The 21883-nt window shown below is 47.3% G+C and overlaps 1 protein-coding gene across 17 annotated transcripts in view; it reads left to right on the forward strand.

The window, feature by feature from the left end:
• LOC124033012 (neuronal cell adhesion molecule-like) overlaps positions 1 to 21883 on the forward strand; it is a 202614-nt gene that overhangs the window by 98344 nt on the left and 82387 nt on the right. The window contains exon 1 of one of the 17 annotated variants that reach the window (XM_046344957.1): positions 10077 to 10198. The exons of the other annotated variants lie outside the window; for them this stretch is intronic. The gene's annotated coding sequence lies outside the window, so the exon portion shown is untranslated. Of the gene's footprint in view, positions 1 to 10076; positions 10199 to 21883 lie in introns of those variants that run through there. 17 annotated transcript variants of the gene reach the window in all.

Below are 21883 nucleotides of genomic sequence, written 5' to 3' on the forward strand. Positions count from 1 at the left end.
GGAGAGGAGGGGGAGAGATGGAGGGGAGAGAGAGGGGAGAAAGGGGGAGAGATGGAGAAAGGAGAGAGGAGAGAGGAGAGGAGGGGGAGAGATGGAGAAAGGAAGAGGAGAAGGAGAGGAGGGGGAGAGATGGAGAAAGGGGAGAGGAGAGGGGAGTGGAGAGGAGGGGGAGAGATGGAGAAAGGGGAGAGGAGGGGAGAGATGGAGAAAGGAGAGAGAGAGAGGAGAGGAGGGAGAGATGGAGAAAGGAGAGAGGAGAGAGGAGAGGAGGGGGAGAGATGGAGAAAGGAGAGAGGAGAGAGGAGAGGAGGGGGAGAGATGGAGAAAGGAGAGAGGGAGAGGAGAGGAGGGGGAGAGATGGAGAAAGGGAAGAGGAGAGAGGGAGGAGGAGGGGAGAGATGGAGAAAGGGAGGAGAGGGGAGTGGAGAGGAGGGGGAGAGATGGAGAAAGGAGAGAGGAGAGAGGAGAGGAGGGGGAGAGATGGAGAAAGGGAAGAGAGAGAGGAGAGGAGGGGGAGAGATGGAGAAAGGGGAGAGGAGAGGGGAGTGGAGAGGAGGGGAGAGATGGAGAAAGGGGAGAGGAGGGGGAGAGATGGAGAAAGGAGAGAGGAGAGAGGAGAGGAGGGGGAGAGATGGAGAAAGGAGAGAGGAGAGAGGAGAGGAGGGGGAGAGATGGAGAAAGGGAAGAGGAGAGAGGAGAGGAGGAGGAGAGATGGAGAAAGGGAGAGGAGAGGGAGTGGAGAGGAGGGGGAGAGATGGAGAAAGGGGAGAGGAGGGGGAGAGATGGAGAAAGGAGAGAGGAGAGAGAGGGAGAGGAGGGGGAGAGATGGAGAAAGGAGAGAGAGGAGAGAGGAGAGGAGGGGGAGAGATGGAGAAAGGGAAGAGGAGAGAGAGAGAGAGAGGGGGAGAGATGAAGAAAGGGAAGAGGAGAGGGAGTGGAGAGGAGGGGAAGAGATGGAGAAAGGGAAGAGGAGAGGGGAGTGGAGAGGAGGGGAAGAGATGGAGAAAGGAGAGGAGAGAGGAGAGGAGGGGGAGAGATGGAGAAAGGGAAGAGGAGAGGGATGGAGAGGAGGGGAAGAGATGGAGAAAGGGAAGAGGAGAGGGGAGTGGAGAGGAGGGGAAGAGATGGAGAAAGGGAAGAGGAGACAGGGGAGGGAGGGGGAGAGATGAAGAAAGGGAAGAAGAGAGGGGAGTGGAGAGGAGGGGAAGAGATGGAGAAAGGAGAGAGAGAGAGAGAGGAGGAGGGGGAGAGATGGAGAAAGGGAAGAGGAGAGGAGAGGAGGGGAGAGATGGAGAAAGGAGAGAGGAGAGAGGAGAGGAGGGGGAGAGATGGAGAAAGGGAAGAGGAGAGAGAGAGGAGGAGAGAGATGGAGAAAGGGGAGAGAGAGGGGATGGAGAGGAGGGAGAGATGGAGAAAGGAGAGAGGAGAGAGGAGAGGAGGGGGAGAGATGGAGAAAGGGAAGAGGAGAGAGGAGAGGAGGGGGAGAGATGGAGAAAGGGGAGAGGAGAGGGGAGTGGAGAGGAGGGGGAGAGATGGAGAAAGGAGAGGAGGGGGAGAGATGGAGAAAGGAGAGAGGAGAGGAGGAGGGGAGAGATGGAGAAAGGAGAGGAGGAGAGAGAGGGAGGGGGAGAGATGGAGAAAGGGGAGAGGAGAGGGGAGTGGAGAGGAGGGGAAGAGATGGAGAAAGGAAGAGGAGAGGGAGTGGAGAGGAGGGAAGAGATGGAGAAAGGGAAGAGGAGAGGGGAGTGGAGAGGAGGGGAAGAGATGGAGAAAGGAGAGAGGAGAGAGGAGAGGAGGGGGAGAGATGGAGAAAGGGAAGAGGAGAGGGGAGTGGAGAGGAGGGGAAGAGATGGAGAAAGGGAAGAGGAGAGGGAGTGGAGAGGAGGGGAAGAGATGGAGAAAGGAAAGGAGAGAGAGAGGAGGGGGAGAGAGGAGGGGGAGAGGAGATGGAGAGGAAGGGGGAGAGATGGAGAAAGGAGAGGAGGGGGGAGAGGAGGGGGAGAGATGGAGAAAGGGAAGAGGAGAGGGGAGTGGAGAGGAGGGGAAGAGATGGAGAAAGGAGAGAGGAGAGAGGAGAGGAGGGGGAGAGATGGAGAAAGGGGAGAGGAGAGAGAGGAGGGGAGAGATGGAGAAAGGGGAGAGGAGGGGGAGAGGAGGGGGAGAGATGGAGAAAGGGGAGAGGAGAGGGAGTGGAGAGGAGGGGAAGAGATGGAGAAAGGGAAGAGGAGAGGGGAGGGAAGGAGGGGAAGATGGAGAAAGGGAAGAGGAGAGGGGAGTGGAGAGGAGGGGAAGAGATGGAGAAAGGAGAGAGGAGAGAGGAGAGGAGGGGGAGAGATGGAGAAAGGGGAGAGGAGAGGGGAGTGGAGAGGAGGGGAAGAGATGGAGAAAGGAGAGAGGAGAGAGGAGAGGAGGGGGAGAGATGGAGAAAGGGGAGAGGAGAGAGGAGGGGAGGGGGAGAGATGGAGAAAGGGAGAGGAGAGGGAGTGGAGAGGAGGGGGAGAGATGGAGAAAGGGGAGAGGAGGGGGAGAGATGGAGAAAGGGGAGAGGAGAGGAGGGGGAGAGATGGAGAAAGGGAAGAGGGGAGGGGTGAGGAGAGGAGGGGGAGAGATGGAGAAAGGGGAGAGGAGAGGAGAGGAGAGAGAGGGGAGAGGAGAGGAGAGGAGAGGAGAGGAGAGAGGAGAGGAGACGAGACGAGACGAGACGAGACGAGGGTGAGAGATGGAGAAAGGGGAGAGGAGAGAGGAGAGGAGGGGGAGAGATGGAGAAAGGGAGAGGGAGTGGTGAGGAGAGGAGGGGAGAGATGGAGAAAGGGGAGAGGAGAGAGGAGAGGAGAGGAGAGGGAGAGATGGAGAAAGGGGAGAGGAGAGAGAGAGGAGGGGGAGAGATGGAGAAAGGGGAGAGGAGAGGGGAGTGGAGAGGAGGGGAAGAGATGGAGAAAGGGAAGAGGAGAGGGGAGTGGAGAGGAGGGGAAGAGATGGAGAAAGGGAAGAGGAGGGAGTGGAGAGGAGGGGAAGAGATGGAGAAAGGAGGGAGAGAGGAGAGGAGGGGGAGAGATGGAGAAAGGGGGGAGAGGGGAGTGGAGAGGAGGGAAAGATGGAGAAAGGAGAGGAGAGAGGAGAGGAGGGGGAGAGATGGAGAAAGGGGAGAGGAGAGAGAGAGAGGAGGGGGAGAGATGGAGAAAGGGGAGAGGAGAGGGAGTGGAGAGGAGGGGGAGAGATGGAGAAAGGGGGAGAGGAGGGGGAGAGATGGAGAAAGGGGAGAGGAGAGGAGGGGGAGAGATGGAGAAAGGGAAGAGGGGAGGGGTGAGGAGAGGAGGGGGAGAGATGGAGAAAGGGGAGAGGAGAGGAGAGGAGAGGAGGAGAGGGAGAGGAGAGAGAGAGGAGAGGAGAGGGAGGAGAGGACGAGACGAGAGGGTGAGAGATGGAGAAAGGGGGGAGGAGAGAGGAGAGGAGGGGGAGAGATGGAGAAAGGGGAGAGGGGGGAGAGATGGAGAAAGGAGAGGAGAGAGGAGAGGAGGGGGAGAGATGGAGAAAGGGAGAGAGGAGAGAGGAGAGGAGGGGAGAGATGGAGAAAGGAGGAGAGAGAGGAGAGGAGGGGGAGAGATGGAGAAAGGAGAGAGGAGAGAGGAGAGGAGGGGAGAGATGGAGAAAGGGAAGAGGAGAGAGGAGAGGAGGGGGAGAGATGGAGAAAGGGGAGAGGAGAGGGGAGTGGAGAGGGAGGGGGAGAGATGGAGAAAGAGAGAGAGGAGAGAGGAGAGGAGGGGGAGAGATGGAGAAAGGGAAGAGGAGAGAGGAGAGGAGGGGGAGAGATGGAGAAAGGGGGAGAGGAGGGGAGTGGAGAGGGGGGGAGAGATGGAGAAAGGGGAAGGGGGAGAGATGGAGAAAGGAGAGAGGAGAGAGAGGAGAGGAGGGGGAGAGATGGAGAAAGGAGAGAGGAGAGAGAGAGGAGGGGGAGAGATGGAGAAAGGGGGAGAGGAGAGAGGGAGGAGGGGGAGAGATGGAGAAAGGAGGAGGAGAGAGGAGAGGAGGGGGAGAGATGGAAAGGGGAAGAGAGAGAGGAGAGGAGGGGGAGATGGAGAAAGGGGAGAGGAGAGGGAGTGGAGTGGGAGGGGAGAGATGGAGAAAGGAGAGAGGAGAGAGGAGAGGAGGGGGAGAGATGGAGAAAGGGAAGAGGAGAGAGGAGGAGGGGGGAGAGATGGAGAAAGGGGAGAGGAGGGGAGTGGAGAGGAGGGGGAGAGATGGAGAAAGGGGAGAGGAGGGGGAGAGATGGAGAAAGGAGAGAGGAGAGAGGGAGAGGAGGGGGAGAGATGGAGAAAGGAGAGAGGAGAGAGGAGAGGAGGGGGAGAGATGGAGAAAGGAAGAGGAGAGAGGAGAGGAGGGGGAGAGATGGAGAAAGGGAGAGGGAGGGAGTGGAGAGGAGGGAGAGATGGAGAAAGGGGAGAGGAGGGGGAGAGATGGAGAAAGGAGGAGGAGAGAGGGAGAGGGGGAGAGATGGAGAAAGGAGAGAGGAGAGAGGAGAGGAGGGGGAGAGATGGAGGGAGAGATGAAGAAAGGGAAGAGGAGAGGGAGTGGAGAGGAGGGAAGAGATGGAGAAAGGGAAGAGGAGAGGGAGTGGAGAGGAGGGGAAGAGATGGAGAAAGGAGAGAGGAGAGAGGAGAGGAGGGGGAGAGATGGAGAAAGGGAAGAGGAGAGGGAGTGGAGAGGGGGAAGAGATGGAGAAAGGGAAGAGGAGAGGGAGTGGAGAGGAGGGGAAGAGATGGAGAAAGGGAAGAGGAGACAGGGAGGAGGGGGAGAGATGAAGAAAGGGAAGAGGAGAGGGGAGTGGAGAGGAGGGGAAGAGATGGAGAAAGGAGAGAGGAGAGAGGAGAGGAGGGGGAGAGATGGAGAAAGGGAAGAGGAGAGAGGAGAGGAGGGGGAGAGATGGAGAAAGGAGAGAGGAGAGAGGAGAGGAGGGGGAGAGATGGAGAAAGGGAAGAGGAGAGAGGAGAGGAGGGGGAGAGATGGAGAAAGGGGAGAGGAGAGGGGAGTGGAGAGGAGGGGGAGAGATGGAGAAAGGAGAGAGGAGAGAGAGAGGAGGGGGAGAGATGGAGAAAGGGAAGAGGAGAGAGGAGAGGAGGGGGAGAGATGGAGAAAGGGGAGAGGAGAGGGGAGTGGAGAGGAGGGGGAGAGATGGAGAAAGGGGAGAGGAGGGGGAGAGATGGAGAAAGGAGAGAGGAGAGAGGAGAGGAGGGGGAGAGATGGAGAAAGGAGAGAGGAGAGAGGAGAGGAGGGGGAGAGATGGAGAAAGGGAGAGGAGAGGGAGTGGAGAGGAGGGAAGAGATGGAGAAAGGGAAGAGGAGAGGGGAGTGGAGAGGAGGGGAAGAGATGGAGAAAGGGAAGAGGAGAGGGGAGTGGAGAGGAGGGAAGAGATGGAGAAAGGAGAGAGGAGAGAGGAGAGGAGGGGGAGAGATGGAGAAAGGGAAGAGGAGAGGGAGTGGAGAGGAGGGGAAGAGATGGAGAAAGGGAAGAGGAGAGGGGAGTGGAGAGGAGGGGAAGAGATGGAGAAAGGAGAGAGGAGGAGGAGAGGAGGGGGAGAGATGGAGAAAGGGGAGAGGAGAGAGGAGAGGAGGGGGAGAGATGGAGAAAGGGAGAGGAGGGGGAGAGGAGGGGGAGAGATGGAGAAAGGGAAGAGGAGAGGGGAGTGGAGAGGAGGGGAAGAGATGGAGAAAGGAGAGAGGAGAGAGGAGGGGGGAGAGATGGAGAAAGGGAGAGAGAGAGGAGAGGAGGGGAGAGATGGAGAAAGGGAGAGGAGGGAGGGAGGGGGAGAGATGGAGAAAGGGGAGAGGAGAGGGGAGTGGAGAGGGAGGGGAAGAGATGGAGAAAGGGAAGAGGAGAGGGGAGTGGAGAGGAGGGGAAGAGATGGAGAAAGGGAAGAGGAGAGGGGAGTGGAGAGGAGGGGAAGAGATGGAGAAAGGAGAGAGGAGAGAGGAGAGGAGGGGAGAGATGGAGAAAGGGAGAGGAGAGGGGAGTGGAGAGGAGGGAAGAGATGGAGAAAGGAGAGAGGAGAGAGGAGAGGAGGGGGAGAGATGGAGAAAGGGGAGAGGAGAGGAGAGGAGGGGGAGAGATGGAGAAAGGGGGAGAGGAGAGGGGAGTGGAGAGGAGGGGAGAGATGGAGAAAGGGGAGAGGAGGGGGAGAGATGGAGAAAGGGGAGAGGAGAGGGGGGAGAGATGGAGAAAGGGAAGAGGGGAGGGGTGAGGAGAGGAGGGGGAGAGATGGAGAAAGGGGAGAGGAGAGGAGAGGAGAGGAGAGGAGAGGAGAGGAGAGGAGAGGAGAGGAGAGGAGAGGGAGGAGACGAGACGAGACGAGACGAGGGTGAGAGATGGAGAAAGGGGAGAGGGAGAGAGGAGAGGAGGGGAGAGATGGAGAAAGGGAGAGGGGAGTGGTGAGGAGAGGAGGGGGAGAGATGGAGAAAGGGGAGAGGAGAGAGGAGAGGAGAGGAGAGGGAGAGATGGAGAAAGGGGAGAGGAGAGAGGAGAGGGGGAGAGATGGAGAAAGGGGAGAGGAGAGGGAGTGGAGAGGAGGGGAAGAGATGGAGAAAGGGAAGAGGAGAGGGGAGTGGAGAGGAGGGGAAGAGATGGAGAAAGGGAAGAGGAGAGGGAGTGGAGAGGAGGGGAAGAGATGGAGAAAGGAGAGAGGGAGAGAGGGAGAGGAGGGGGAGAGATGGAGAAAGGGGAGAGGAGAGGGGAGTGGAGAGGAGGGGAAGAGATGGAGAAAGGGAGAGAGAGAGAGGAGAGGAGGGGGGAGATGGAGAAAGGGGAGAGAGAGAGGAGAGGAGGGGGAGAGATGGAGAAAGGGGAGAGGAGGGGGAGAGATGGAGAAAGGGGAGAGGAGAGGAGGGGGAGAGATGGAGAAAGGGAAGAGGGGAGGGGTGAGGAGAGGAGGGGGAGAGATGGAGAAAGGGAGAGGAGAGAGGAGAGGAGAGGAGAGGAGAGGAGAGGAGAGGAGAGGAAGGGAGGAGAGGAGACGAGACGAGACGAGACGAGGGTGAGAGATGGAGAAAGGGGAGAGGAGAGAGGAGAGGAGGGGGAGAGATGGAGAAAGGGGAGAGGGGAGTGGTGAGGAGAGGAGGGGGGAGAGATGGAGAAAGGGGAGAGGAGAGAGAGAGAGGAGAGGAGAGGGAGAGATGGAGAAAGGGGAGAGGAGAGAGGAGAGGAGGGGGAGAGATGGAGAAAGGGGAGGAGAGAGAGGGGGGAGAGATGGAGAAAAGGGAGAGGAGAGGAGGGGAGAGATGGAGAAAGGGGAGAGGAGAGAGGAGAGGAGGGGGAGAGATGGAGAAAGGGGAGAGGAGCGGAGGGGGAGAGATGGAGAAAGGGGCGAGGAGAGGAGGGGGAGAGATGGAGAAAGGGGAGAGCTCGGCTACATTGGGTGTTTATGTGGTGATGGATTACTCTGACACTGAGGATTAGTTAGTTGTCTCTATCAATCAGTAGACCGCCTACCTTGCAAATTGTGTGAGGAATTATAATTTCAGGAAACATGGAAACGTAATAACTATCAGTAAAGCTACGGTATTGTGTACACAGTTTGTAATTGAATGTGTCCCAACGTTGAAGTTTAAAGGTGAAGAGGGGTGTAACACGTGTTCGTTCTTTCTTTTTTTTAGGCACACGTGAATCTGTTGTCTACAACAGTCTACAGTAGTATGCCATTTTCAAAACATCCCTCTGTATTTCACAGTATTTGTTCACAGATTGGTCCTCAGACGTGAACACTACACACATGAAACAGACATTTTTTTTCCCTCCATCAGCCCAACATCCCACTTTCTATCTTTTTTCTCTTCGTTCTTCCTTCTCTCTGCTTTCTCTTTTATTGGCTCGGCTCAGTCCTGCAACTCGATTCTTTCTATCAGACGGGACACAAAGAAGACAAAAGGAGACTGGGTTTTGTGGGTAATGAGGAAGGCAGTCCTCTTACAGTGCTACATATCTATTATTTATTGAACCTTTACTTAACAAGTCAGTTCAGAACAAATTCTTATTTACAATGACGGCCTACATATACGGATCCCTAGTCAGTTGTATAGGGAAATGGGATCCCTAGTCAGTTGTATAGGGAAATGGGATCCCTAGTCAGTTGTATAGGGAAATGGGGATACCTAGTCAGTTGTATAGGGGAAAGAGGGATACCTAGTCAGTTGACTTAAATGTAAAATGTAAATGTATAGGGAAAGGTGGATACCTAGTAAGTTGTATAGGGAAAGAGGGATACCTAGTCAGTTGTATAGGGAAATGGGATCCCTAGTCAGTTGTATAGGGAAAGAGGGATACCTAGTCAGTTGTATAGGGAAAGGGGGATACCTAGTCAGTTGTATAGTGAAAGGGGGATCCCTAGTCAGTTGTATAGTGAAAGGGGGATCCCTAGTCAGTTGTATAGGGAAAGGGGGATACCTAGTCAGTTGTATAGGGAAATGGGATCCCTAGTCAGTTGTATAGGGAACATGGGATACCTAGTCAGTTGTATAGGGAAATTGTCACGCCCTGGTCGAAGTATTTTGTGTTTATCTTTATGTATTGGGTCAGGCCAGGGTGTGGCATGGGGTTTTTGTATTGTGGTGTGTTTTGTCTTGGGGTTTTGGTGTGTATATATTGGGATTGTAGCTAGTGGGGTGATCTAGCAAAGTGGGAAAGGGGGATACCTAGTCAGTTATATAGGGTAAGGGGGATACCTAGTCAGTTGTATAGGGAAAGGGGGATACCTAGTCAGTTGTATAGGGAAATGGGATACCTAGTCAGTTGTGTAGGGAAAGGGGGATACCTAGTCAGTTGTATAGGGAAAGGGGGATACCTAGTCAGTTGTATAGGGAAAGGGGGATACCTAGTCAGTTGTATAGGGAAAGGGGGATACCTAGTCAGTTGTATAGGGAAAGGGGATACCTAGTCAGTTGTATAGGGAAAGGGGATACCTAGTCAGTTGTATAGGGAAAGGGGGATACCTAGTCAGTTGTATAGGGAAAGGGGATACCTAGTCAGTTGTATAGGGAAAGGGGGATACCTAGTCAGTTGTATAGGGAAAGGGGGATACCTAGTCAGTTGTATAGGGTAAGGGGGGATACCTAGTCAGTTGTACAACTGAATGTATTTAACTGAAATGTGTCTTCCACATTTAACCCAACCCCTCTGAATCGGAGAGGTGTGGGAGGCTGCCTTTATCGATGTCCACGTCATCAACAACCGGGGAGCAGTTGTTGTTTGGGATTAACAGCCTTGCTCACAGACAGAACAACAGAGTTTTACCTTATCGACTTGAGGATTCAATCCAGGACAATCCAGGAACCGAAAGGTTGCTGGCTTTAACTTCCAGGCTACCTGCCAGGACCGGGAAATGGCCCGCACGCAAGCAGACACGAACGCGCACACATATACACATGCACACCACACACACACATTGGCTGGCCCGGGCTAAGCGGTGTAGGGAAGCCTATAGAATACAATAGAGGGGTCTGAGTGTTCCGTAGCCCCTCTGAACAGCCTTTGGGTTGTGAGGAGGACCGCCTCTGTAGTGACCTTTCATAGATATAGCCAGATGAAGGGGTACGTGTGTGTGTGTGTGTGTGGCTGAGGGGCTGAGACACAGGCAGGGGAGGCAGGAGGGTCCTATTGTGGAGGAGGTCTATGAATGTGGAGGTGGTCTGCCCCCTTTCCCTCTCACCCTCCCACCCCAACCACCTACCACTAGATTCATTTTCTCACCAAACTTTCCCACAGGCAGTTAGTTACATCTTCTGGTAACTTGTAGTGAATCATAGTAGATTATGCTAGAGAGACCCCTGTCTGTATTCAGAATGGACCGCACTGTATTGATACAGGTACATGTTACATTGTGGAACAGATCGTGCCAGACTAATGTGACACGACAACACTATGCATAGACAGCAAGGCTGAATGACCCAGTGTTGACCATCAGCAGATTGTAAAATGGTACGCAGTTAAAATAATACTCATTGATACAGTAACTGGACTGTACTAGAAAGGCCTGGCTGGATACAGGATGTTTACCATTGACTTACAGCATGCAGCACCCATCATCAAGAATGTCATTCAGCATCCTACAAAATAACTGATTTGCTATGACAACAGGACTGGGAGAAATAGGACTTTGTATAATAAATAACATTAGTTTAACAGGCACTCTTATCAATCAAAGCCTTCAACTAAGGTAGGTAATAACAATTACGTATCACAGTCATAGCAGGCAAAACCTTTGTTTAAATTAGCCACAGTCTGCTAAATCAATGTAAGAACCACTAAGAGAAGACATGAGCTAATATGAGTGCAAGACAGATGAGTAGGACAGTAAAAGTTGTTCTGGAGGTTGTCATTGTATATTAAACACCACTAAGACCCCAGCTTGCTACTATGGCTTACTGTCATATAGAGCCTAAGCTTAAAGAAAACTCCCCATATTGGCTCCCTCCTGACTGTGCTTCCACCCTTCAGAGAGTAAGCTATCGCTGGTTCATAACGTCCGGCGGACATCCTAGTTGGAGAACTAAGAATTTAATCACACCTCTATTGTTGTTTGGCCCGAAGAAGCTGAGATTGTTCAGGACGAGCGCAGATGTTAAGTGAACAGTTGAGTTTTCTTATTTTTTTAACTTTTTTTTTTGGTGAGTTGAGAAATGTCGGCTTTGTCTGTCTGTGGTTTTGTCCTTTTTCATATGTCTGTGTTTGATGAAGGTTGACATCTCTGTAGGCATGGAGATCAAAGGATAGCAGTGGATTGCCATGGATACAGAGTGCTGTTTGAATGTGTTATTCCACTAGCTGCTCCTGCAGATGTATTTTTAAAGAGAGACTTTAGTCTTTAATGATCGCAGAGACATTTTACATCAAAGTGAAGAGGACTTTTAAAAACAGTTGTTTTGGTGAATCTCCAAAATGTCGCAATTTCAAGGCGTCATATTCTATATTAAACAAAGTTTTTGGGGTGGGTATGTTTTGTAGGGTGGGTATGTTTTTGTAGGGTAGGTATGTTTTTGTAAGGTAGGTATGTTTTTGTAGAGTGGGTATGTTTTTGTAGAGTGGGTATGTTTTTGTAGAGTGGGTATGTTTTTGTAGGGTGGATATATTTTTGTAGGGTGGATATATTTTTGTAGGGTGGGTATGTTTTTGTAGGGTGGGTATGTTTTTGTAGAGTGGGTATGTTTTTGTAGGGTGGATATATTTTTGTAGGGTGGATATATTTTTGTAGGGTGGGTATATGTTTTTGTAGAGTGGGTATGTTTTTGTAGAGTGGGTATGTTTTTGTAGAGTGGGTATGTTTTTGTAGAGTGGGTATGTTTTTGTAAGATGGATAGGATCTTGTAGGGTAGGTAAGTTTTTGTAGGGTAGGTATGTTTTTTTAGGGTGGTTATATTTTTGTAGGGTGGGTATGCTTTTGTAAGCTGGGTATGTTTTTGTAAGGTAGGTATGTTTTTGTAAGGTAGGTGTGTTTTTGTAGGGAGGGTATGTTATTTTAGGGTAGGTATGTTTTTGTAGGGAGGGTATGTTATTGTAGGGTAGGTATGTTTTTGTAGGGAGGGTATGTTATTGTAGGGTAGGTATGTTTTTGTAGGGAGGGTATGTTTTTGTAGGGAGGGTATGTTATTGTAGGGTAGGTATGTTTTTGTAGGGAGGGTATGTTTTTGTAGGGTTGATAGGTTTTTGTAGGGTTGATAGGTTTTTGTAGGGTTGATAGGTTTTTGTAGGGTTGATAGGTTTTTGTAGGGTTGATAGGTTTTTGTAGGGAGGGTATGTTTTTGTAGGGTGGGTAGGTTTTTGTAGGGTTGATAGGTTTTTGTAGGGTTGATAGGTTTTTGTAGGGTTGATAGGTTTTTGTAGGGTTGATAGGTTTTTGTAGGGAGGGTATGTTTTTGTAGGGAGGGTATGTTTTTGTAGGGTTGATAGGTTTTTGTAGGGTTGATAGGTTTTTGTAGGGTTGATAGGTTTTTGTAGGGTTGATAGGTTTTTGTAGGGAGGGTATGTTTTTGTAGGGTGGGTAGGTTTTTGTAGGGTTGATAGGTTTTTGTAGGGTTGATAGGTTTTTGTAGGGTTGATAGGTTTTTGTAGGGAGGGTATGTTTTTGTAGGGAGGGTATGTTTTTGTAGGGTTGATAGGTTTTTGTAGGGTTGATAGGTTTTTGTAGGGTTTTTGTAGGGTTGATAGGTTTTTGTAGGGTTGATAGGTTTTTGTAGGGAGGGTATGTTTTTGTAGGGTTGATAGGTTTTTGTAGGGTTGATAGGTTTTTGTAGGGAGGGTATGTTTTGTAGGGTTGATAGGTTTTTGTAGGGTTGATAGGTTTTTGTAGGGAGGGTATGTTTTGTAGGGTTGATAGGTTTTTGTAGGGTTGATAGGTTTTGTAGGGTTGATAGGTTTTTGTAGGGTTGATAGGTTTTTGTAGGGAGGGTATGTTTTTGTAGGGTGGGTAGGTTTTTGTAGGGTTGATAGGTTTTTGTAGGGTTGATAGGTTTTTGTAGGGTTGATAGGTTTTTGTAGGGAGGGTATGTTTTTGTAGGGAGGGTATGTTTTTGTAGGGTTGATAGGTTTTTGTATGGTTGATAGGTTTTTGTAGGGTGGGTAGGTTTTTGTAGGGTTGATAGGTTTTTGTAGGGAGGGTATGTTTTTGTAGGGAGGGTATGTTTTTGTAGGGTTGATAGGTTTTTGTAGGGTTGATAGGTTTTTGTAGGGAGGGTATGTTTTTGTAGGGTTGATAGGTTTTTGTAGGGTTGATAGGTTTTTGTAGGGTTGATAGGTTTTTGTAGGGTTGATAGGTTTTTGTAGGGAGGGTATGTTTTTGTAGGGAGGGTATGTTTTGTAGGGTTGATAGGTTTTTGTAGGGTTGATAGGTTTTTGTAGGGAGGGTATGTTTTTGTAGGGTTGATAGGTTTTTGTAGGGAGGTATGTTTTTGTAGGGTTGATAGGTTTTTGTAGGGAGGGTATGTTTTGTAGGGTTGATAGGTTTTTGTAGGGTTGATAGGTTTTTGTAGGGAGGGTATGTTTTGTAGGGTTGATAGGTTTTTGTAGGGTTGATAGGTTTTGTAGGGTTGATAGGTTTGTGTAGGGTTGATAGGTTTTTGTAGGGTTGATAGGTTTTTGTAGGGTTGATAGGTTTTGTAGGGTTGATAGGTTTTGTAGGGTTGATAGGTTTTTGTAGGGAGGGTATGTTTTTGTAGGGTTGATAGGTTTTTGTAGGGTTGATAGGTTTTTGTAGGGAGGGTAAGTTTTTGTAGGGTTGATAGGTTTTTGTAGGGAGGGTATGTTTTTGTAGGGTTGATAGGTTTTTGTAGGGTTGATAGGTTTTTGTAGGGAGGGTATGTTTTTGTAGGGTTGATAGGTTTTTGTAGGGTTGATAGGTTTTTGTAGGGTTGATAGGTTTTTGTAGGGAGGGTATGTTTTTGTAGGGTTGATAGGTTTTTGTAGAGTTGATAGGTTTTTGTAGGGTTGATAGGTTTTTGTAGGGTTGATAGGTTTTTGTAGGGTTGATAGGTTTTTGTAGGGAGGGTATGTTTTTGTAGGGTTGATAGGTTTTTGTAGGGTTGATAGGTTTTTGTAGGGAGGGTATGTTTTTGTAGGGTTGATAGGTTTTTGTAGGGTTGATAGGTTTTTGTAGGGAGGGTATGTTTTTGTAGGGTTGATAGGTTTTTGTAGGGTTGATAGGTTTTTGTAGGGAGGGTATGTTTTTGTAGGGTTGATAGGTTTTTGTAGGGTTGATAGGTTTTTGTAGGGAGGGTATGTTTTTGTAGGGTTGATAGGTTTTTGTAGGGTTGATAGGTTTTTGTAGGGTTGATAGGTTTTTGTAGGGAGGGTATGTTTTTGTAGGGAGGGTATGTTTTTGTAGGGTTGATAGGTTTTTGTATGGTTGATAGGTTTTTGTAGGGTGGGTAGGTTTTTGTAGGGTGGGTAGGTTTTTGTAGGGTTGATAGGTTTTTGTAGGGAGGGTATGTTTTTGTAGGGAGGGTATGTTTTTGTAGGGTTGATAGGTTTTTGTAGGGTTGATAGGTTTTTGTAGGGAGGGTATGTTTTTGTAGGGTTGATAGGTTTTTGTAGGGTTGATAGGTTTTTGTAGGGAGGGTATGTTTTTGTAGGGTTGATAGGTTATGTAGGGAGGGTATGTTTTTGTAGGGTTGATAGGTTTTTGTAGGGAGGGTATGTTTTTGTAGGGTTGATAGGTTTTTGTAGGGTTGATAGGTTTTTGTAGGGAGGGTATGTTTTTGTAGGGTTGATAGGTTTTTGTAGGGTTGATAGGTTTTTGTAGGGTTGATAGGTTTGTGTAGGGTTGATAGGTTTTTGTAGGGTTGATAGGTTTTTGTATGGTTGATAGGTTTTTGTAGGGTTGATAGGTTTTTGTAGGGTTGATAGGTTTTTGTAGGGTGGGTAGGTTTTTGTAGGGTTGATAGGTTTTTGTAGGGTTGATAGGTTTTTGTAGGGTTGATAGGTTTTTGTAGGGTTGATAGGTTTTTGTAGGGAGGGTATGTTTTTGTAGGGTTGATAGGTTTTTGTAGGGTTGATAGGTTTTTGTAGGGAGGGTAAGTTTTTGTAGGGTTGATAGGTTTTTGTAGGGAGGGTATGTTTTTGTAGGGTTGATAGGTTTTTGTAGGGTTGATAGGTTTTTGTAGGGTTGATAGGTTTTTGTAGGGTTGATAGGTTTTTGTAGGGAGGGTATGTTTTTGTAGGGAGGGTATGTTTTTGTAGGGAGGGTATGTTTTTGTAGGGTTGATAGGTTTGTGTAGGGTTGATAGGTTTTTGTAGGGTTGATAGGTTTTTGTAGGGTTGATAGGTTTTTGTAGGGTTGATAGGTTTTTGTAGGGAGGGTATGTTTTTGTAGGGAGGGTATGTTTTTGTAGGGTTGATAGGTTTTTGTATGGTTGATAGGTTTTTGTAGGGTTGATAGGTTTTTGTAGGGTGGGTAGGTTTTTGTAGGGTGGGTAGGTTTTTGTAGGGTTGATAGGTTTTTGTAGGGTTGATAGGTTTTTGTAGGGTTGATAGGTTTTTGTAGGGTTGATAGTTTTTTGTATGGAGGGTATGTTTTTGTAGGGAGGGTATGTTTTTGTAGGGTTGATAGGTTTTTGTATGGTTGATAGGTTTTTGTAGGGTTGATAGGTTTTTGTAGGGTGGGTAGGTTTTTGTAGGGTGGGTAGGTTTTGTAGGGTTGATAGGTTTTTGTAGGGTTGATAGGTTTTTGTAGGGAGGGTATGTTTTTGTAGGGTTGATAGGTTTTTGTAGGGTTGATAGGTTTTTGTAGGGAGGGTATGTTTTTGTAGGGTTGATAGGTTTTTGTAGGGAGGGTATGTTTTTGTAGGGTTGATAGGTTTTTGTAGGGAGGGTATGTTTTTGTAGGGTTGATAGGTTTTTGTAGGGTTGATAGGTTTTTGTAGGGAGGGTATGTTTTTGTAGGGTTGATAGGTTTTTGTAGGGTTGATAGGTTTTTGTAGGGTTGATAGGTTTGTGTAGGGTTGATAGGTTTTTGTAGGGTTGATAGGTTTTTGTATGGTTGATAGGTTTTTGTAGGGTTGATAGGTTTTTGTATGGTTGATAGGTTTTTGTAGGGTGGGTAGGTTTTTCACGTAGGCAAAGAAGTTCCAAACTATTCTCTCACTGAGAGTATAAGGTAGGGTGGTGGTGTAGGGTAGAGTAGGGTAGAATAGGGTGGAGTAGAGTAGGGTTGAGTAGGGTGGTGTATTGTGGAGTTGAGTTGAGTAGAGTAGAGTAAGGTGGAGTATAGTAGGGTGGAGTAGAGTAGGGTGGAGTAGGGTTTTATGTTTTGTTTTTCTGAACAGCAGAAGAAGTTCCCAAACTATTCAGCTGATGATAGTACTACACTCTCCTTCTATGTTTGTTTATGGTAATGTGGTGCCACTGCTCAGTATACGACACACACACACACACACACACACACACACACACACACACACACACACACACACACACACACACACACACACACACACACACACACACACACACACACACACACACACACACACACACACACACACACACATACATCTACACACACACACACACACACACACACACACACACACACACACACACACACACACACACACACACACACACACACACACACACACACACACACACACACACACACACACACACACACACACACACACACACACACACACACACACACAGCAGGATAGCATTGACATGTCAGGGATAGCAGACACTCTCCTAGTAATTACAGTGTGGGGACCGTCTGTCAAACCAAGGTCAAGTTCACATCCGTAGCCTTCTCCTCTGAGTCTCTGATCTGCTTTTATTGTCTGCCTTTCTGAAGTGTCTAAAGGCCTTAATGAGACACTGTGTAGGAGGCAGGAGGCAGACTCGTGGACAAACGCTGTAGTTTGCCTCGACTGGGGGGTGAGCGGCACATCTCCCATCTGAATACTAAGAGCTTCTCTGTAAAGTGGTTCTGCTGATTAGCATTGGGTGGAGGGGAATCTGAATATGAGATAAGTGTGTTTGTGTGTGTGTGTGTGTTCGAGCGTGCGTGTGTGTGAGTGTGTGTGTAGTGGTAGGAGGGGAAGCTTAGTGATTGTCAATGTGTGTTTTTTATAGAAGGCAGTTACCAACATTTTTTTAAACATTTTTTATTTCACCTTTATTTAACCAGGTAGGCTAGTTGAGAACAAGTTCTCATTTGTAACTGTGATCTGGCCAAGTTAAAGCAAAGCAGTTCGAAACATACAACAACACAGAGTTACACATGGAAGAAACAAACATACAGTCAATTACACAGTAGCAAAAAAAGAAAAAAAGAAAAGAAAAGTCTATATACAGTGAGTGCAAGTAAGGCAATAAATAGGTCATAGTGGCGAAGTAATTACAATATAGCAATTAAACACTGGAATGGTAGATGTGCAGAAGATGAATTTGCAAGTAGAGATACTGGAGTGCAAAGGAGCAAGATAAATACATAAATACAGTATGGGGATGAGGTAGTTGGATGGGATGTTTACAAATGGGCTATGTACAGGTGCAATGATCTGTGAGCTGCTCTGACTGCTGGTGCTTAAAGCTAGTGAGGGAGATAAGAGTCTCCAGCTTCAGTGATTTTTGCAGTTTGTTCCAGTCATTGGCAGCAGAGAACTGGAAGGAAAGGCGGCCAAATGAGGAATTGGCTTTGGGGGTGATCAATGAGATATACCTGCTGGAGCGCATGCTACGGGTGGGTGCTGCTATAGGACCAGTGAGCTGAGATATGGCGGGGCTTTACCTAGCAGAGACTTGTAGATGACCTGGAGCCAGTGGGTTTGGCGACGAGTATGAAGCGAGGGTCAGCCAACGAGAGAGTACAGGTCGCAGTGGTGGGTTATATATGGGGCTTTGGTGACAAAACGGATGGCACTGTGACAGACTGCATCCAATTTGTTATTGTATAAATGACACAGATGGGACACAGACCCACTGAGTTCACATTAACCCTGGTCTCCCATTAACTTACTCCAACTAGAGGTGTCAATACAATCTTTAGAATTGAACTCAACCTATAGCACCCTAGACATTAGCAGTCAACCTATAGGGAAAGGGAAAGGGGGGATACCTAGTCAGTTATCCAACTGAATGTAATCAACTGAAAAGTGTATTCTGCATTTAACCCAACCCCTCTGAATCAGGGAGGTGTGGAGAGCTGCCTTAATCGTCTATCGTCCACGTCTTCAGCACCCAGGGAACAATTGGTTAACTGCCTTGCACAGGTGCAGAATGACAGATTTTTACCTCTTCATGCCAGGGATTCGATCCAGCAACTTTTCGGTTACTGGCCCAACACACTAACCGCTAGCATTAGTAGCCGTACTAGCGTGCGTAGGCAATGCATTAGTGACTAATGTAAAGGGGGACAATAAGTACTTGTAAAGCATTCAGAAATGATTCTGCTCACTCATTTTAACTAGGTTAAGTAGTAGTGACAGAATTTATCCACTGACTGAGAGAGTAATGCTGGATTGACTAGGCTAGGTAGTAGTGACAGAGAGTACAATAATGTATGCAGTCCTACTGTAAGTCGCTCTGGATAAGAGTGTCTGCTAAAAGACACACATGTAAATGTAGAAAAGAAGTAGGCCTAAACTGGAGTTTTAATGTGGCTATTAGTGATGGCGAGGGGGGAAACTATCGCAATATTATTTTTGCGCTAGTCTGCTGCACTTGCACCAAAACAATTTGTTTTCAGACATTTTAAATTTCAATGACTGATCAAAACTCGTTTTCTCATTGGCCCTCTCTTGTCCCGCTGCAGCAGACATATGGTGAGCAGTATGTTTGTAACTGTGAGGACACACACACACACACACACACACACACACACACACACACACACACACACACACACACACACACACACACACACACACACACACACACACACACACACACACACACACACACACACACACACACACACACACACACACACACACACACACACTCAGGGACACTCGAACACATACATCATTATTTTTATTTTTGGTCTTTATTGTTTGTATATTGTTGTTTATAACATGTGTGTGTCTGCCCTTGTCTGTCAGTGTACCAGTGTTTTCTTACTCGTCATGTTCTGTATTTGTTGTGGACCTTCCCAGCCCTTCTGGCTATATCTGTTTACAATGATCTTCTACATACAGTATCCATCTAGAACAACAAGAGGATATAAATAAGATGTTTATAGTTGTTGGTAACTGGATAAAGAGGGGTTTTATGGTTCAGCCCTGTACAGTGTAGTCTGGAGGAAAAGGGGACCGCTTGTTTTGATCTCTGGGTCCTCGGTGCATCTCCCTTGACAACAGGACTTGTATTCATATGTTAACAACCGCAATTATTTGCATATCTCACCCCAATTATAAAACTTAATGAGGAGGATTATGGGTAACGTATCCTGAAACCAGGTCAGTGGAATTTCCATTGTGATGCTGTGGCCACAGATAAGGGGCCCCCGCGAGAGAGACTAGAAACGATTGGGCTAATGTGATCCTCAAAAGCCCTGCTCAGAATACATCATATAGGCTATTATTTATATCAAGCTAATAACTAATGGCTCACTACCACTGGGGCTTTGAAATAATGGGTCACAAAACTAAGGTGTAGGTTAAGTAGCGAGTTACCTGGGGTTGTTGATATTTGGTCACCACTCAATGCTAATTTAGTGGCTAACAAGACAGTTATTACAGTTTTTAACAATCACTTTGGCACTAATTTCAGAACCTTGTGGTCATTTTTCAAAACTCTAGACACAAAACTCAAAACGGTCATCACTTGTAACACAGGTTGTCCAATGTTCAAAACATAGCATTGTGCGTTCATATCTTTAAAGAAACCTTACACTTGCAGAATCATTGGTTCAAATAACTAAATTATCATGAAATACCATAGGAACATTCATTTAGATCACCCACACACAAGATACCGATAGTTTCACTGTGTAGTTTGTTCGTACAATATTTAAATATAGTTGTACAAAATATGTGATACATGTTTCATTATGCTACAGTGGGGCAAAAAAGTATTTCGTCAGCCACCAATTATGCAAGTTCTCCCACTTAAAAAGATGAGAGAGGCCTGTAATCTTCATCATAGGTACACTTCAACTATGACAGACAAAATTAGAAAATAAAATCCAGAAAATCACATTGTAGGATTTTTTATGAATTTATTTGCAAATGACACAGTGGAATCATTGAACACAATCTGAAATGTATTGATGAAATACAATAAAATCACAACATAGGTTTCTTTGAATCAAAGCAAAAATAATTAGCTACAACAAAAAAAAAAAAAATTAAAGGTCAACTGCAGTGTTCCTTACCTGGCTTACTGTAAAACATCACTGCAGTGTTCCTCACCTGGCTTACTGTAAAACATCACTGCAGTGTTCCTTACCTGGCTTACTGTAAAACATCACTGCAGTGTTCCTCACCTGGCTTACTGTAAAACATCACTGCAGTGTTCCTCACCTGGCTTACTGTAAAACATCACTGCAGTGTTCCTCACCTGGCTTACTGTAAAACATCACTGCAGTGTTCCTCACCTGGCTTACTGTAAAACATCACTGCAGTGTTCCTTACCTGGCTTACTGTAAAACATCACTGCAGTGTTCCTCACCTGGCTTACTGTAAAACATCACTGCAGTGTTCCTTACCTGGCTTACTGTAAAACATCACTGCAGTGTTCCTTACCTGGCTTACTGTAAAACATAACTGCAGTGTTCCTTACCTGGCTTACTGTAAAACATCACTGCAGTGTTCCTCACCTGGCTTACTGTAAAACATCACTGCAGTGTTCCTTACCTGGCTTACTGTAAAACATCACTGCAGTGTTCCTCACCTGGCTTACTGTAAAAAGCTAAACAAAAGATTGATTACTGTACTTCGATATTTCCATCAACTCTGTCTTGTGGATTTGGCCACAGGTTCTCATCCACATCACAATGGATGTTTTCATTAGCCAAACATCTTGGGAAGAATCTTCGGGCGACTCCAGGCCTAACACTGGTCTGCCGGGATGTCATTGCATGCGTCATCCACGGCCTGGAGAAGGGTGGCTTGTTCGTGAGGGCGCCGATCATATACCTTCCGCCTCCATGTGGAGAAAAAAATCCTGAATTGTGTTAAGGAAAGGAGAGTATGGGGGTAAGTACAGGGTGGTAAATTGTGGTTGGGCCTGAAACCATGCTTGCATCATTTGAGCATGGTGGAACCTGACATTATCCCACACAATGACAGGTCATGCCATCAGCTCTACAGACCTGATTTAGCCCATCAAGGAAGGTTACATTCAAATCATGTGGCTGCCTGCAACTCAATATATAGAGTATATAGAGTAGAGAGCTTTAGATGTTGTTCAACCAAATATTAGAACAGGCAAGATGAGTAATCTAAGCAACTTTGACCGTGGTACGACTGTTGATGCCACACATGGTGATTCCAGCATCTCAGAAACAGCTGGCCTCCTGGGATTTTTATGAACTACAGTCTCTAGAGTTTACAGAGAATGGTGAGATAAACAAAACACATTCAGTGAGCGGCAGTTCTGTGGTAAAAACACCTTGTTAATGAGAGAGGTCAGAGGTCAGAGGAGAATGTCCAGACTCATTCAAGCTAACAGAAAGGCCACAAATGCTCAAATAACAGCTGTTTAAAACAGTGGTGTGCAGAAGGGCATCTCTTAATGTACAACATCGTGAATAATTCAGGCTGTTGTGGAGACAAAAGGGGGTCCTACCCAGTACTAGATAGGTGTACCTAATAAAGTGGCCAGAGAGTGTACAGTAATGTCAAATCTGAAAACATGGTCTGGAAAAGTGGTACATGGGACCAGTAGAAACAGTGTCTGATACAGAATGATGATGAAATATTACATCCATAGATAATGTAGTCCAATTGGTTCATGTTCCACGGTAATTGGTGTCAATGGATCTCGTTATCCTGAAACTTTCATGATCTAAACATGGAATATTGTTTGTCAATTTCCATAAAACTATGGATTAAGAGTAATGCAACAGTTACTTATCATTTTGAGCAGTTGCTCAGCGTTGCTGCACGGTGTCAGAATCACTGAACATATCGAATCTGTATTTGATCCTATTGTTGAATCAGCAAAGATCCCCAGGCTTAGGCGTTGGTGTCTTCCAGCCCTCACTAGTCTGTGCAAACCCCGTATACGTCTCCGTAGACTTCTAATGAGACAGTGAGATGACATTTGCCCATTAATGACAGGAAGTGACATCATGAAAGACAGTAGTGTGAGCAGCCAATGGGAAGTCTCTTCCCACTGCCGCTGTAGGATCAGCCAATCTCATTCTGTGACTGGGGAGACGTTCTCATCAGTATAATCTCTCATTCTG

This window comes from Oncorhynchus gorbuscha, linkage group LG01, assembly GCF_021184085.1.
Source record: "Oncorhynchus gorbuscha isolate QuinsamMale2020 ecotype Even-year linkage group LG01, OgorEven_v1.0, whole genome shotgun sequence".
Classification (NCBI taxonomy): domain Eukaryota; kingdom Metazoa; phylum Chordata; class Actinopteri; order Salmoniformes; family Salmonidae; genus Oncorhynchus; species Oncorhynchus gorbuscha.